The following is a 15695-nucleotide window of genomic DNA, read 5'->3' as shown; positions in this document are numbered from 1 at the left end:
CTGTTTCCGATTCTGTGTCTCCCTCTCTCTCTGCCCCTCCCCCGTTCATGCTCTGTCTCTGTCTCAAAAATAAATAAAACGTTAAAAAAAAAAAAAAAGGAGCAGTTCTGCTTAACTTGCTATCTGGGGCTCCTCTTACACACTCACTAATGCTCACCCTTCTCCCTCCAGGCCTCTGTTGTAATTCCTGAATTGCCTAATACCAGTATTTAATCAGAAACTTCCATATTAACTCCTACATTGCTAAATAGGGGTCAGTGGTAGATGCCATAAATATTTTAATGTTTTACTAATTCAAGGTTAAGGAATGGCTCACTTAGAAAACCTAGTTTAATCAGTTGTTAGAATAGTCATTTTAAAACACCCAAGAAGGCAAGTTTGAACTCCATTCCTCCTTTGTGACCAAGGGACTGGGGGGGAGAAGGGGGGGCCGCAGGGGGTGACTAGGGTAAGAAAGACAAACTAGGAACTTAAGGTAAACCTGTGCTCCTGACCATTAAATTATTTTCCTTGACATACTTTCTACGGAATGTATATAACAATATGCTGCTAAAAGAGTAAACTTAAAAACCTTAAGGCTTCATTTACCTTTACTGTGGATTCTACCTAAATTTGCTATCTGAATACACTAAATGGCTTGCTTTGATTTAGATTAACTTAAAAGTCTCAAAACAACATGATAAATGGGCAAAGTCACCTGGTTTCTATTATTCATTTCTTCAGAGATTTTCCTAAACACATGCTAGAACCAAGGTTTAGAGTCCTGAGGTTTAACAAGCCTTCACTTGCCTACAGGGTCTGCAGAGCATGTCAGAAACAGGGTTCAGAATCAGACATCTGGGGCGCCTGGGGGGCTCAGTAGGTTAAGCGTCTGACTGAGGCTCAGGTCACGATCTTGCGGTTCACAGGTTCAAGCCCCACGTCTGGCTTTGTGCTGACAGCTGGGAGGCTGGAGCCTGCTTCCCATTCTGTGTCTCCCTCTCTCTCTGCCCCTCTCCCACTCACACTCTGTGTCTCTCTCTCTCTTCAAAAATAAACATTAAAAAATTTTTTTAATAAAATAAATTAAAAGGAAGAATCAGACATCTGGATTTTGAATCTGACTTCACTACTTATTAGATGTGTAATCTTTAGTAAGTTACTTTAACATCTGTGAAACTGGACTTCCTATGCCATGTTATTAGGGGGTCAAGTCTGTTAGGGTACACACAGTTCTTGGCACATGGTGAGAGTTTAGTAAATGTTACTTGACTTTAAAGACACTTCATGCACAGAACTCAAGCCCTAACAACAGGTTTTTAAGATCTCCAGTCACTTTATTCTTCCAGAAAATGAGAGAGGGAAAAGAATCCCAGAACTAAGTCTACAAATAAAGCCAAAGGATACGGAGTGGAACAATTCCTGTATCCCAAGCTCTGGCGATGTAAATAAAGCAGCCAATGGTAGGGCCTGGGAAAGACCTCAGTTGCTACCATTTTCTTGTTCAGTATCACCAACTCCTGAAGTCCACCGTGCAATTTAGAGAAGAACTGATTCGTGTGAAATTACATGAGGATACCCAACTACCAGGGTTAGATGAAACTCCAGGCTAGGCTGTCTGAGTTCACATAAAACATTTACCTTACTGAAAATGAACTCTCTACTCTCCCAAAACAAGCTCTTTACATGTATTAAACCTAGTTGATCCTTGCATTCTCTAATTCAGCAGAGGACGGTGGTTAATTAAGAGCCAGACTCACACAAAGCCACCACTTCCTGTGTGACTTTGAAAAAGTGACTCAACCTCTCTGGGCCAGTCTTCCTCGGGCATAAAATGGAAACAATAACAGGACCTACCATTGGATTGTTGAGGGGAACTGAATGAGACAACACACCAAAGGGCTCAGAACAGCACAACTGCTCTAAAGCCAAGACACTGGGAGGGAGTTATTCACTGCATACCTTTTACACTCTCACATTTTTTGATATTTGTACTATGCACATGAATCTTTCATCTTAAAAAAAAAAAAAAAAAGAAGCAAGGCGAGGTGCCAGGGTGGGGGTGCCAGGGTGGCTCAGTAGGTTAAGTATCCAACTCTTGGTTTCGGCTCAGATCACGATCTCGCAGTTTCCTGAGTTCAATCCCCACACTGGGCTCTGTGCTGGCAGCACGGAGCCTGCTTAGGAGTCTTTCTCCCTTTCTGTGCATCCCCCACTCACGCTCTCAAAATTAATAAAGAAAGTTTAAAAAAAAAAAAGAGGCAAGCAAACAAAAGCCTTCCACCCCAAACATGTGAAAATGAAGTAAAACAAAAGCTACAGAATGAACGTGGAAAAGTTCTGAAGATGAATGACAGAGATGTGACAGAATGCACAGGAGCAGCATTCTCACATCTCAGGCTACAGAAAAGTCCACAAGCAGTGCATTTAAAATGCAGATTTCCAGGCCTCACCTCCAGACATTCAGATTCAGTAGGTCTCTGGTGAGGTCCAGGAATCTGCAATTTTTAACAAGTGCGTCAAGCAATTCAAATTCTGATGCATTTGGTGGGCAGACCACATTTTGGTAAACACTGACCCAGAAGAAAAATGTGCCAAGAAATAAAGACTGGAAGGAAGTTTACTCCACAGTTAGACTTTGAATTTGAATTCCTCGTGATGCCTTTTGGACTCTGCTCTTTGTAGGCCAGCAACCTGGTCACTATTTGTTAGAGGCAGTTTGGGTACATAACAGCCGCCTCCCATATTTTAAAGGAATACTACGCTATCTGGCCTCAAACCAGGGCATATCAAGACTTAAACAAAGCCAACCTAAAGCCCTTTAGAAACCTAAACACTCACATTCAAGAATATTCTTAAAAAAAAAAAAAAAAAAGTTGGGGCGCCTGGGTGGCGCAGTCGGTTGAGCGTCCGACTTCAGCCAGGTCATGATCTTGCAGTCCGTGAGTTCGAGCCCTGCGTCGGGCTCTGGGCTGATGGCTCGGAGCCTGGAGCCCGTTTCCGATTCTGTGTCTCCCTCTCTCTCTGCCCCTCGCCCGTTCATGCTCTGTCTCTCTCTGTCCCAAAAATAAATAAACGTTGAAAAAAAAATTAAAAAAAAAAAAAAGTTTATTTATTTATTTTGAGAGAGACAGAGACAGAGAGGGACAAAGAGAGAGGGAGACAGAGAATCCCTAGCACAGAGCTGATGCAGGGCTCAAACTCATGAAACCATGAGATCATGACCTGAGGCAAAACCAAGAGTCAGATGCTTAACCTACTGAGCCACCCAGGTGCCCCAAGAACATTCTTATTTACACAAACTAAGAAGCAGAAGCAAAACAATGTTTCTAAGGGTTTGTCTTACAGCCAAACAATGTCGAGGAAATAATGGTGTCTGGAGTCCTCTATAGATCAAGTCCTTTATGCTGTGGGATGGTTAGCACTGGTTTAAAAGAACTATAATTGTAATTACTAGATTAACATTACTAAATGATTTGACTTCTCAGGAGGAAAAAAAAAGATTCTACTATAATGTTAGGGACAAGGACCAATACCTGAATTGAAAAACAGAATTGGGGGGGGGGGGCACCTGAGTGGCTCAATCAGTTAAGCATCCAACTTTGGCTCAGGTCGTGATCTCGCAGTCTATGAGTTCGAGCCCCTCGTCGGGCTCTGTGCTGACAGCTCAGAGCCTGGAGCCTGCTTTGTGTGTTTCCCTCTCTCTCTGCCCCTCCCCCACTCATGTGCTCGCACGCGCACGTGTGCGCTCCCGCTCTCTCTCTCAAAAATAAATAAAAAACACTAAAAGAAAAGAAGAACAGGTTGGTTTTCCACTTAGAAGCCATGTAACTTTACACTAGGCAAGTCACTTAACGGCTTTGCCTTTAGTTTTCTCTTGTAACGGGCAGTCCTAGTGTAGGGGTTTGGGGGTGGAGACTGAGTTACGGAAGCTGGAAACTACAAGGTTGTGATACAAGAATATATTCCTACTCTTAGAGAGCACAATGTATGGAACTTCAAGAAAAGGAGCAAATGATAAAGCAAATGGGGTAACATATTAATAGGTAAACCAGGTAAAGGATGGTCTTTGTACTGTTCTTATTCCTGCAACTTGAAAGTTTGAAATTATTTCCAAATTAGTGGTTTTTAAGTTATTCATTTAGTTTCCACTTCTGTCCTAATAGTTTCTAACTATAACTCATTTTTAATGTACCATTTATATATTATCTCCAAGGGTAGATAAAAATCAATCTTTTTAAATTAAATTTTTTTGCTTTTTAATCATTCATCAACCATACGAGGACCAACACTAAATCCTGGAGATCCGGTGCTGGATAAGAAAAGACTGTCCCTACATTTGTAATACCTATGGTCTACAGAGCTGAATCTGAATAATTTAAGAATGTTAGAGCACACTAAAAAATGAAAATCAAAACAGGACACAGTGAAACTCAAAATACATTCCCCAACCTTATCACAACTGAAATAGCACTTCAACATTTTCTCAAAAGTGTCATAAACATCCCCCAATAAATCACGGTTCTGGGAGTTTCAGTTTTATGGGCTTTTGCCACGGCTGCTCCTCTGCATTGGTGATTCAGCTTTTAACAGGAGACTTGATGTTCTTTTGCTTTAGTCTGAATCACTGAACTGAGAAAGCATTCAAAACTGCACAAAAACATGTCTTTTCACTTTATTCTCAAATACAAAAAAAGGAGGGAGCAGGTAGAAGAATAGACAAATTTATCATACTTTACCATCTAAAATAACCTTCTAAAATTTACAGTTATTACTAAAGTCATCGAGATTCAAAGTTACTTGAAGGCAGTTGGGGGAAATCACTGAAATACACAATTCAGCCCACTGTTTTAGCTACATGTCAGGGTTTAATGATAAATCTTCCTTTTTTAAGCTGCTGCTTCTACCCACAACGATGGAGAGTTAAACCTGTTGAAAGGCAAACAATTCGTTTTCCAGTAGTTTCTAAGGCTATTTATTTCCTTTAGTAAATCACCACATTACGATTCAATTATCCAACGTAGCTGATAGTTTAACTTAAGATTAAAAAAAGCCTGTAAACATGTACAATTGTCTTTAAAAGTGAGGTCTTTGACACAGTTCTCACTTCTTCCTCAAGATGATTTACCAACCCGTGTCCCTGAGGACCCTACACCACAATTCCGTTATCCCCTCCCGTTCATCCTGTACAATAAGGCCACGTGAGTCAGACACTTTTGAGTCAAATCACATCATCTTCCACAAAAATGCCCACTGCCACACCTGTCCTTCAGGTGAAGCTCAAGCCTCACCTTTAAGAAATCTTTCTAGATCACTGTAGCCCAAACCAGTTACCTGTCCTCTCACCTTCTACTCTGGCTTCTCAGACTCTGATGTCAACACAAATCATCAGATCATGTCACAATGCAGCTTTGGCTCCAGGAGATCTGGGGTAGGGCTCAAGATTCTCCATCTCTTACAAATTCCAAGGGCATAGCAAGCCTGTGCCACTTACTTAACAATGAATACTGAGTTGCCTTGTGATCTCTTAAATTGTTACTGTGTATTATCGGTTTCCTATTCATATCCCTGCACAGTTATCTCCTGAGCTAGCCTGTAACTTCAACTGAGATGGCATACATTTTTTTCATCTTACCATAGGACCTCATCTGCTACAGATGCTTTACTATTTATTAGCTTTCCATTGATTGCTAACAATGAAAGCCTCTGAGTTACAAAAAATGTGCTCCAGGTTATTAGCATAGAAAAAAATATATTTATTAAAGTCAAATCTTCTTGATTAATGCTTCTCAAAAATTTAAATTAGTTCTCCAAGTGAACTTGGAACACAGCTAGCAAATTACAGAAGCCACTATAGCAAACTCTGAGAATTGCCTGCCCAGTATCCATTCTCCTACTTGTTATTGCTGATAGAAGTCCCATTTATAAAACGGGAGTGGGGCACCTGGGTGGCTCAGGTGGTTAAGCGTCTGACTTCAGCTCAGGTCATGATCTCCCGGTTTGTGAGTTCCAGGCCTGCGTTGGGTTCTGTGCTGACAGCTCAGAGCCTGGAGCCTGCTTCGGATTCTGTGTCCTCCTCTCTCTCTCTCTCTGCCCCTCCCCCTGCCCATGCTCTGTCTCTCTGACTCTCAAAAATGAATAAACGTTTTTTAAAAAAGTTTTAATTTAAAAAATAAAATAAAATACAAATAAAATAAAAGAGGGCACCTGGGTGGTTCATTTGGTTAAGTGTTGGACTTCAGCTCAGGTCATGATCTCGAAGTTTCTGAGTTCAAGCCCCACGTTGGGCTCTGTGCTCACAATTCAGAGCCTGGAGTCTGCTTCAAATTCTGTGTCTCACTCTCTCCGCCCCTCCCCTGCTCACCCTCTGTCTCTCTATCTCTCTCAAAAATAAAAGAAACATTAAAAATTAAAAAAGAAAGAGGGGCGGCGCCTGGGTGGCGCAGTCGGTTAAGCGTCCGACTTCAGCCGGGTCACGATCTCGCGGTCCGTGAGTTAGAGCCCCGCGTCGGGCTCTGGGCTGATGGCTCAGAGCCTGGAGCCTGTTTCCGATTCTGTGTCTCCCTCTCTCTCTGCCCCTCCCCCGTTCATGCTCTGTCTCTCTCTGTCTCAAAAATAAATAAACGTTAAAAAAAAATTAAAAAAAAATTAAAAAAGAAAGAAAGAATTCCCATTTTTGATCAGGTATCCATTCTGTCCTTCCCCCAAGGGACACAGGGGAGGATGACCCAATCCCCAATACTAGGAGTAAATCCTGACTAATCCTAAGCCAGTCATGATAGCTCCATTCCTCTTGCCAGTGATTAGTGGCAGACCTGGTGACTAGCCCCAGTTCCGGTGGACAAGAGTCGCATGAGAAAAGTTTCCTGCTCTTAAAACAAAGACACCAGAAGAGGAAACCTTGAATGTGAAACCTCTGGCTGCTGTGGCCAACTTGACGGTAGCCAGAGGCTGCAACCAACCCCAAAAAAGAGCAGAACTGAGAAATGCAGATTTGTGTGGAATAAACAGCTAATATACCAAGTGAAAAACTGTATACTGCAGTAAGTGCCAAGAGGAAAGCAAAGTAGTAAGAGTAAGGGTAAAGAGCACCGACTTTGGATGGTCCTAAGAGCTCTCTTAGAGCTAAAGAAAGACAAGGAGTCTGCCATGCAAAGCGCCAGCATGGGTACGACAGAAAGTGGTATTGGCAGGGGCCAGATCATGAGTTTCTAGACCAAATTAAGGAGTCTGAATTTTACGTTTGCAAAGGGAACAATTTATTCTCCCATGTAACAAATGTTGGCCCAGCGCCTCTCGCGCAGAAAGAAACCACTGCACACGATGGCTGCACACGATGGTTCATCAGCAAGGTCTCTGGAAGCAGAATGTCTGGTTTGATATATGGGTCCTGGGTCCTTCTGCTTAACCTGCTGTGTGATACTGGTACCTACTTAACCTCTCTGGGACTCAGCTTCCTTATATGTCAAATGGGGAATAATACTACCTCATAGTTAGGAGATTAAATGAGTTAATATGACAGTCTCTTAAAACACTGCCCAGCATCTGGTTAGTGCTCAGTAACAAAGTATGTGCTAAGTAGAGAACAATTTCCAGACTTCACTGAGCTTGGGGGAAATGCCAGAGAGGAGGGTAACAGGATACCACTGAAGGGTAGGGGCATATGAGGGCAACATCCAACTTCCTTTTTAAGACAATAAGTAACACTTGCTACCATATGGAGAGCAGGTTGGGGGCATGGAGCTGGTGGAGAACGTACACTGGGAGATTCAGAATGTAGCCTGGATTAGGGGCGCCTGGGTGGCTCAGTCGGTTAAGCGTCCAACTTCAGCTCAGGTCGTGATCTCATGGCCCGTGGGTTCGAGCCCCGAGTCGGGCTCGGTGCCGTCGGTTCAGAGCCTGGAGCCTGTTTCGGATTCTGTGTCTCCCTCTCTCTCTGCCCCTCCCCCACTCACGCTCTATCAAAAAAATGAATAAACGTTAAAAAAAAAAATTAGAATGTGGCCTGGATTCAAGGCAATGGAGCTGGAGAGAAATGCGTGGATTAAACTGAACCAAGAGGATACAACCCTAAAGACTTGTGGGTGGATGACCTGCATGTGGGAAGTGAAGTCAAAAAAGAAATCAAAGAACTAGATTTCTGGTTTGAGGAACTGGGTAGAGAAAAGCCTCAAGATAGGGGTGGGGGTGTGCCTTTACTTTGCTGGAAGACAGAGCAATCCCTCAAGAGATGACCATACAACTACCACCATGGCTTGGAAATACTTCTCAAGTGTGAAAGGCTACAAACCAAAACTGACCCTGTTGACCTCAGGACACACTTGAGGAGAGGTGGGGGGAGGGTTATGACTTGATATACTTCTGCACTGCTTGGTTTCTCCTTTTTTTTTTTTTTTTTTTTGGATTTAAGAACATTCTAAAAGAAAATGTTCAAAATGTTTACCCATTTTATTCCTGTCCCTTAACCACTGCCAAAATACTAAACTGCTTAAAGATGACAGAACTTCTTTAGAATTCTTCATATTGCTTGAAAAAATGCTGAATGCAAAGTAATCGGGAATTAATGACAGTTGAGAAAGATTCTATTGAGGACATCTGTTCTGTTACATATTGGAAACATATGCTGAAAATGAAAACAAAGGTTCTAATCTATACTCAAATCAAATCTGAAATGTCTCAGCTAGAATCGTTTGCTAAAACAAAATGTCAGATCTACAGTGACCAGACTTTACATCTAAGCACAACAAAACTATAGCAAAAACAAGTTCTGCTGCAATGTTTCATTTACATTCACCCATCAAAAGCCTAAGATAGGAGGAACAAAGTCTATTATCTCTTCAGAGAAAATTATATGCCACATGTAATTAAAAATACTAAATGCCAAGTCAGGAAAAAAAAAAAAAAAGACGACCAAAAGTAGAACCCCTTTTCCCATCTGGATCAAACTGGATTCTACTCCCCACAGGAATCAAACACAACAAATGAAACGTCACAAAGTGGCCTACGAACAAGCTAACAGCTACTGTTTCATTTAGCAGCTTCTATCTCACTTGAGATGCACTATTATGAAAACGCTTTAGATATAGTAATTCTCACAATAACCGTATGAAGTTAGGTATTATTTTCCTCATATTTCAGATAAGGAAACAGATTTTGAGAAGCTTAAGTAACCCGTCTTAGGTCCTACAACTGAGGAGTAGCAGAACCGAGTTTGATGGCTGAGGTCCATGCTATTAACCATTCTCATAATTTCTTACACCAAGGTTAGAAAGAGACGCTGGACTCCTACCTGCTTAATCTCATGATTTTGGGGTACAACCACCACCTCACTCATATGCACATTACTACCAAGATAAATCCCCTGACTTACAATCAATACAATGTAATCGACAAATTTCATTTCAAATTTTCTAGAAGCCATATTTTAAAGAGTAAAAAAGAAACACGTGAAACTACTTTAAATAATCTTACTTAATTCTATGTATCTAAAACATTATTTCAACATGTAAATGACACAAAAAAATATTACATTCTTTTGTTTGTACTCAATCTTTGAATTCTGGTATATATTTTATAGTACATCTCAATTCAAACGAAACACATTTCAAGCACTCAAAAGCCACATATGGCTAGTGGCTCTCACACTGGTCAGCAGATGTCTAGAGAAAAAGCCTCTGAATAACCAACACCAAGGTCACCAAGACCACATACTAAAGGTCATGTACCTGAACTCATCAAATCAACATTCAAGCTCTCAGAAATGATTTATTCTTATTGCAAACAAATTTTAACAAGTTTGTCTACCTGACTTACCAAACTACAACAGATGACAACAGAAAAGTAAAGGAAATGGACTGCATGAACACAGCTGAGCAGGCAAAGAAACAGAAAACACACAACATAAATACACACAGGCGTGCACACATAAAAAGGAGATCTAGGTTCAAAAACCGTAACAGTTGATGACACTTAGCAAAAAGGCAAAAACAGTCTTCCATACCTCAACAGTTCCCCAGGACATGGCAGCATTATGGAATTCATCAGAATGCTGGCATTAAGTGGCAGTTAAATTCAGCATTTTAAGGGACACCTGGGTGGCTCAGTCGGTTAAGCATCCAACTTTGGCTCAGGTCACGATCTCGCAGTTGATGAGTTCGAGCCCCAAACTGGGCTCTGTGCTGCCTGTGCAGAGCCTGCTTGGGATTCGTTCTCTCTCTTTCTCTCTCTCTCTCTCTCTCATTCATTCAAAACAAATAAACTTAAAAAAAAAATCAATTTGAAAACTCTCTGTACCATCTTTGCAATTTTCCTATAAATCTAAAACTACCCTAAAAGTATAAACTTACCTTGAAAAAAACAATTTGAGGGGCGCCTGGGTGGCTCAGTTGGTTAAGTATCCAACCTCGGCTCAAGTCATGATCTCACAGTTCATGAGTTCGATCCCAACATTGGGCTCTCTGCTCTCAGCACAGAGCCTGCTTCAGATCCTCTGTCCTCCCCCATCTCTCCCCTCCCCACTTCTCTTTCTCAAAAATAAATAAACATAAAAAAAATTTCTGAGGGGTGCCTGGCTGGCTCAGTCAGTAGAGCATGTGACTCTTGATCTTGGGGTTATGAGTTCAAGCCCCACATTGGGTACAGAGTTTACTTCAAAATCTTTTAAAAAATAAAAAGAAGGGGTGCCTGGGTGGCTCAGTTGGCTAAGTGTCCAACTCTTGATTTTGGCTCAAGTCTTGATCTCACAGTTTGTGGGTTTGAGCCCCACATTGGGCTCTGCGCTGAGAGCATGGAGCCTGCTTGGGATTCTCTCTCTCTCCCTCTCTCTCTCAAAATAAATAAATAAACCTTTTTAAAAAAAAAAAAAAAGGAAAAGGAAAAGAAAAAGAAAAAAAACAGTTTGAGGCTTCTGGTATGGTCAAATAGTTCCCACAACTCAACCCTCTACCCCGATAACAATGATAACTTCCACACGAAAGCAACCACTTGTTGGGGCGCCTGGGTGGCTCAGTCGGTTAAGCAGCCGACCTCGGTTCAGGTCATGATCTCACGGTTCGTGGGTTTGAGCCCCACATCAGGCTCTGTGCTGACCAGCTTGGAGCCTGGAGCTGCTTCGGATTCTGTGTCTCCTTCTCTCTCTGCCCTTCCCCCACTTGTGCTCTGTCTCTGTCTCTCAAAAAATAAATAAATGTTAAAAAAAAGAATTTTTTTTAAATAAAAAAAAAAGCAACCACTTGTGGGCACTGGAGAGTATACAAAAGCAGCAGACACCAGAGGGGAGCTGACACTTGGAAGAAAGGAAATATGCTGCACAATTTTCCCCAATTTGTATCTTTTAATCTTGTGCCATGCAGGGCAGCTAAAACTCCAAAAGGTTCTGCTGGCTTGAAGAACAGCATTCAAAGCACCACTGGAAAATAAGGCAGAACACCATAAAAAAGACAGCGGGAGAACCAGAGCCCTAAAATCTGCACAAAACTCTGCCTAAATCTCTAGCTAATGCCCAGCACACACAGGCACAGTACAGAATCCAAGCAGAGCAGCTAACAGAACTGAACTGAAATTTGAGCTGTCACCCATCATGGGGGAAAGAGTTTTGCACTTTGAGTTCAGTTCATTCCTGCTTTAAAAAAAAGCAGCAGCAGCAAAATCCATACTCTTCAAAGGAACATAACCAAATCCAAAGCTTCTACAACTTGTCATTCACAATATCCAGAATGCAATCCAAAATTATTCCCAGGAAGAAAACAGGAAAACACAACCCATTCTCAAGAGAAAAAAATAGTCACATAATCATGGACACACCCTTTGTTGACCCAAATGGTATAATTTGTAGGCAAGGATTTTCAAGCGGTTATTATCACTATGCTCAAGAACGTAACAAAATATAGATGTTCACCATAAAGGAAGATAAAAAATTTCAGTAAAGACTGAAAAGAAAATGGAAATTCAAGAACTACAAAATATACTATCTGAAAAATTTTTAAACCACTACATGGGCTTAACGGTAGAACAGAGAAAAGAAAGAGAAAGGTTTATGAATGGGAAGACAGATCCAAGAAATTAATCAGAAGAATTTTTTTAAGGTGAAAATACCAACAGTCTCAAAGACCCATGGGAAAATATCAAAAGGCCTACATTTTTAATTAGAGTCTCAGAAGGAGAGAAAGAAAAAGAATGAGGCATAAAAATTTTCAAGAAAAAATGGCCAAACTTTTCCCAAATAAAGACAAATCTACAGATGCAATAAATTTCATGAACACCAAGATTAATGTAAAGAAAGTGACAGTGAGGTTAATCACAATTAAAATGCTAAAAAGCAAAAAAATAAAAAAATAAAAAAATAAAATAGTTGGGGGAAAAAAAACACACTGCATACAAACAACGATTGGAATGACAGTGGAATTTTCATCAGAAATAACAGAGGCCAGAAAATATGGAACATTTTTTAAATGCTTAAATAAAAATAACAATAAAAATCACCCCAAAATCTTATATCCACCAAAAATATCTTTAAAGAATGGAAATAAAATCAAGGCATTTTCAGATAAAACTATGTAGAATTTGCACGTCTGACATTTAAATAAGTGAATGTCTGGAATATAGAAAACTAACTTGTGCTTATTAATACTGTCATGATTATATTACTATAAAAAGAAACACGTGCCCTTTACAATTAGTCATTCGCACTTTGGTCACATACAAAAAATGAATCTCCACCTTTTTCATTGTAAGACTCATTCTTTTAACATATTGTAAACAAAGACAAATTCACTGGGGCTCCTGGGTGGCTCAGTCAGTTGGGTGTCCGACTCTAATCTCAACTCAGGTCTTGATCTCAGGGTTGTGGGTTCAAGCCCCTCGCTGGGCTCCATGCTGGGCGTGAAGCCTACTTAAAACAAACAAACAAACAAACAAACAAAAAACAACAAAGATACATTCACTAACTTCCAGAGTCTTCCTCTATCATCTGAAGACAAATATGTTGGGGTTGGGGGGAGCGGGGAAGGGAGGGGTGAAATTCTTATGCTAGTCAAAATCCAGCAGCCCACTTTCACTAAGGGCTTTAAAATACACACGCTGTAGTATCAACTACATTCAGAAAGAGTCCTGAGAGTAAAAGAAAACTTCCTCCCCCATCTGTGTATGGCAGCTACCTGATTTTAGTGGATGAGAGGTATTTCTCTTCATCAACAAGTTCCCAGACCTAGAAATTCCAGTAAGAGTTCGGAAGTAGGGTCAAAAATCCAACTTCTCCCTTTGTAAAAAATATGAATTCTCCATGAAGTTCTTTTTTAAGAGATTACACTTTAGATAAACAAAATAAAAATAAAGAATTCAGAGAATAAATAAGGTATGTGAGCGACTTTCACAACAGACTTACATGATACGGTTATGCACAGGATATTGGCTATAAAGATATACATCACAGTACTGCTTAATAGCTAAATTTTGGACCTATAAATGACTAAGAACAGTGGAATAATAATGATAACAATGAACAATGAAAAAGTGCATTCATAAAAGTGCTACAGAATTTTAACGTAAAATATTAGCAGTCAATAAACATATGAAAGAATGAATCATTCTCTGGTATTTTATTTGGGATTACCTGTGTTTAAAGTTCTCACTAAAATATCTTACAAAATAAATTTTTTAAAATTATATATACCCAGGGTGCGTGGGTGGCTCAGTCAGTTGAGAATCTGACTCCGGCTCAGGTCATGATCCTGTGGTGTGTGAGTTTGAGCTCCACATTGGGCTCACTCTGCTGTCAGCATGGAGCCCATGGCGGATCCTATGTGCCCCTCTCTCTCTCTCTGACCCTCCCCTGCTCACGCTCTCTCTCTCAAAATAAATAAAACATTTTTTAAAAAATTACAAATAAAAAAATAAAATTATCATTCAACAATGTACCGTAGCTGCAAAAGTTAACATTTGGGATTCTTGTCTATCTTCCTGGCTAGCCTAAAATCAATATCAAATAACTGAATAGTACAAGATAGCATGTTTATTACTGAAATTTTTACTTGCTATTTCAACACACAGGTGCATTAAATATGATAAAGGCAAATTCTAACTTACAAGAGTTCTGTATCTGTCTTATTTTAGACCTACAAACAAAACCTTCCCTTTATCTTTTAAGTACCTGATTTTCAGGTAGTTCATTTGGAAAATAGAACATACTTCTAGTCAAAGAATTCACTCATGAAATATTCTTCATTTCTCGGACAAATTGCCCTCACTGTCACTGAGAATTTTTTATTTAAAGAGAATTTTTATTAGCTCCATTTGTATTTGTTTTCTGATAAACTGCATCTAATTATGAGAATTCAATTATCTGGATCAGACTTTGAAATCTCAGGTCTCAACTTTCTCTCTGGACCTAAATACCCAAGACTAAGGCTACTCTGGCATATAAAATAAATCTGGACTAGACTGGACATCAGTTTTAAGAAACACGCCCACTTTACAGATGAGAACAATTTGAACCTGGTCTTCCAGTTATGTAATTTGAAGACTCTAGGCCTTTAAACCCATCTGTTATTAAGTTTAGATCAATGGCTATCTAGTGAGCCCTAATCATAAAACCCAAATTACAGGTCTCAAGCTCAATAACTGAATACTATTTTTATCTCTGCCATTTTACTATGAGGTAACACAGAACCCAACACCAAAAACAGATTTAAAATTCTCTTGTATTCATCTATCCCCAGACTACACATACCAATTTGCCCAAAAACTCTTATAGATATTTACTGAATTAGTGAGTTTTCCCCTATATAAAGATTGTGTTGGATGGAAAATATGAAAGATGAAATAAACAGTCCCTGATCCTTGACCTCCTAGAATTCACATTCTGGCCCGCAACAAAGATATGATGAGAAATGACTGAGATGAGGGTCAGAAACATACAAACACCAAATGTTCCAGACAGACAGGAGGAAGGATTAGCTCAGCTGAGGGAGGCACAAGGTCAGAGAAGGAGCTAAACCTTGGAGGGCATTTGGTTTCAGGAGCTAAAACCCTTGAAATTATATGTTAAGCTACACTTTTTACAGAGTTTGGTGTACTCCAAAATATTTATAATGAAATACACCATAAAGGTGCATGCATCGTTCTTCTCTCCAGAAGCACAGCACATTCCTAAGTGCCTGAATGCGTCCACATGCTTGCCAAGAGCTCTGAGGAGGAGCGCAGAAGCTGAAAACAGTTATTGTCAGTAAGAATGTTTTGGGGGGCTTTTAAGAGTCTTTATTTGTGAACAACATGTGCTCTGGCCAGAAACAGATTTATTCCTTCATTCTGCTCTACAATATCTACCACCAACCAATCAGAAGAGTCTTAATACCACTTGACCACACAGGGATCTGACTTCATGGTTAAAAACCGAATAAACCCAAGAAAATACTATGTAAGACAGACGCTTCTTGCAAAAAGACGAAAGAGTCTAGCCTCACAGTAAAAATACATGTGAAAAAGACTTAAGGTTAAAATCACCGAAGAGAAGAGAAGAGAAGAGAAGAGAAGAGAAGAGAAGAGAAGAGAAGAGAAGAGAAGAGAATTGGGAATAGGAAAATGGCAACAGGGTCAAGAAACTAAAGAAACGAACATATTTACAACCTCCCTCAAAAAAGATATAAGCAACTATTCTTTCTACAGAAAGCAGAATGTGTGTGTGTGTGTGTGTGTGTGTGTGTGTGTGTGTGTGTGTGTGT

At 40.1% G+C, this 15695-nt stretch overlaps 1 protein-coding gene and 1 long non-coding RNA gene across 2 annotated transcripts in view; both read right to left on the bottom strand.

Moving 5' to 3' along the window:
* CLIC4 (chloride intracellular channel 4) overlaps positions 1–15695 on the bottom strand; it is a 66219-nt gene that overhangs the window by 36390 nt on the left and 14134 nt on the right. The window lies entirely within an intron of this gene.
* On the bottom strand, positions 985–12661 carry LOC121023345 (uncharacterized). Its single transcript, XR_005787351.1, has 3 exons — positions 12651–12661; positions 2152–2156; positions 985–1305 (listed from the first exon to the last, which is right to left on the bottom strand). It is a non-coding gene; the product is annotated as an uncharacterized LOC121023345 (long non-coding RNA).

Source organism: Herpailurus yagouaroundi, unplaced genomic scaffold (genome assembly GCF_014898765.1).
Source record: "Herpailurus yagouaroundi ecotype Mexico unplaced genomic scaffold, PumYag 77, whole genome shotgun sequence".
In the NCBI taxonomy this organism is placed as follows: Eukaryota; Metazoa; Chordata; class Mammalia; order Carnivora; family Felidae; genus Herpailurus; species Herpailurus yagouaroundi.
The sequence above is the reverse complement of the archived record's forward strand: the minus strand, read 5'-3'. Positions and strand labels throughout refer to the sequence as shown.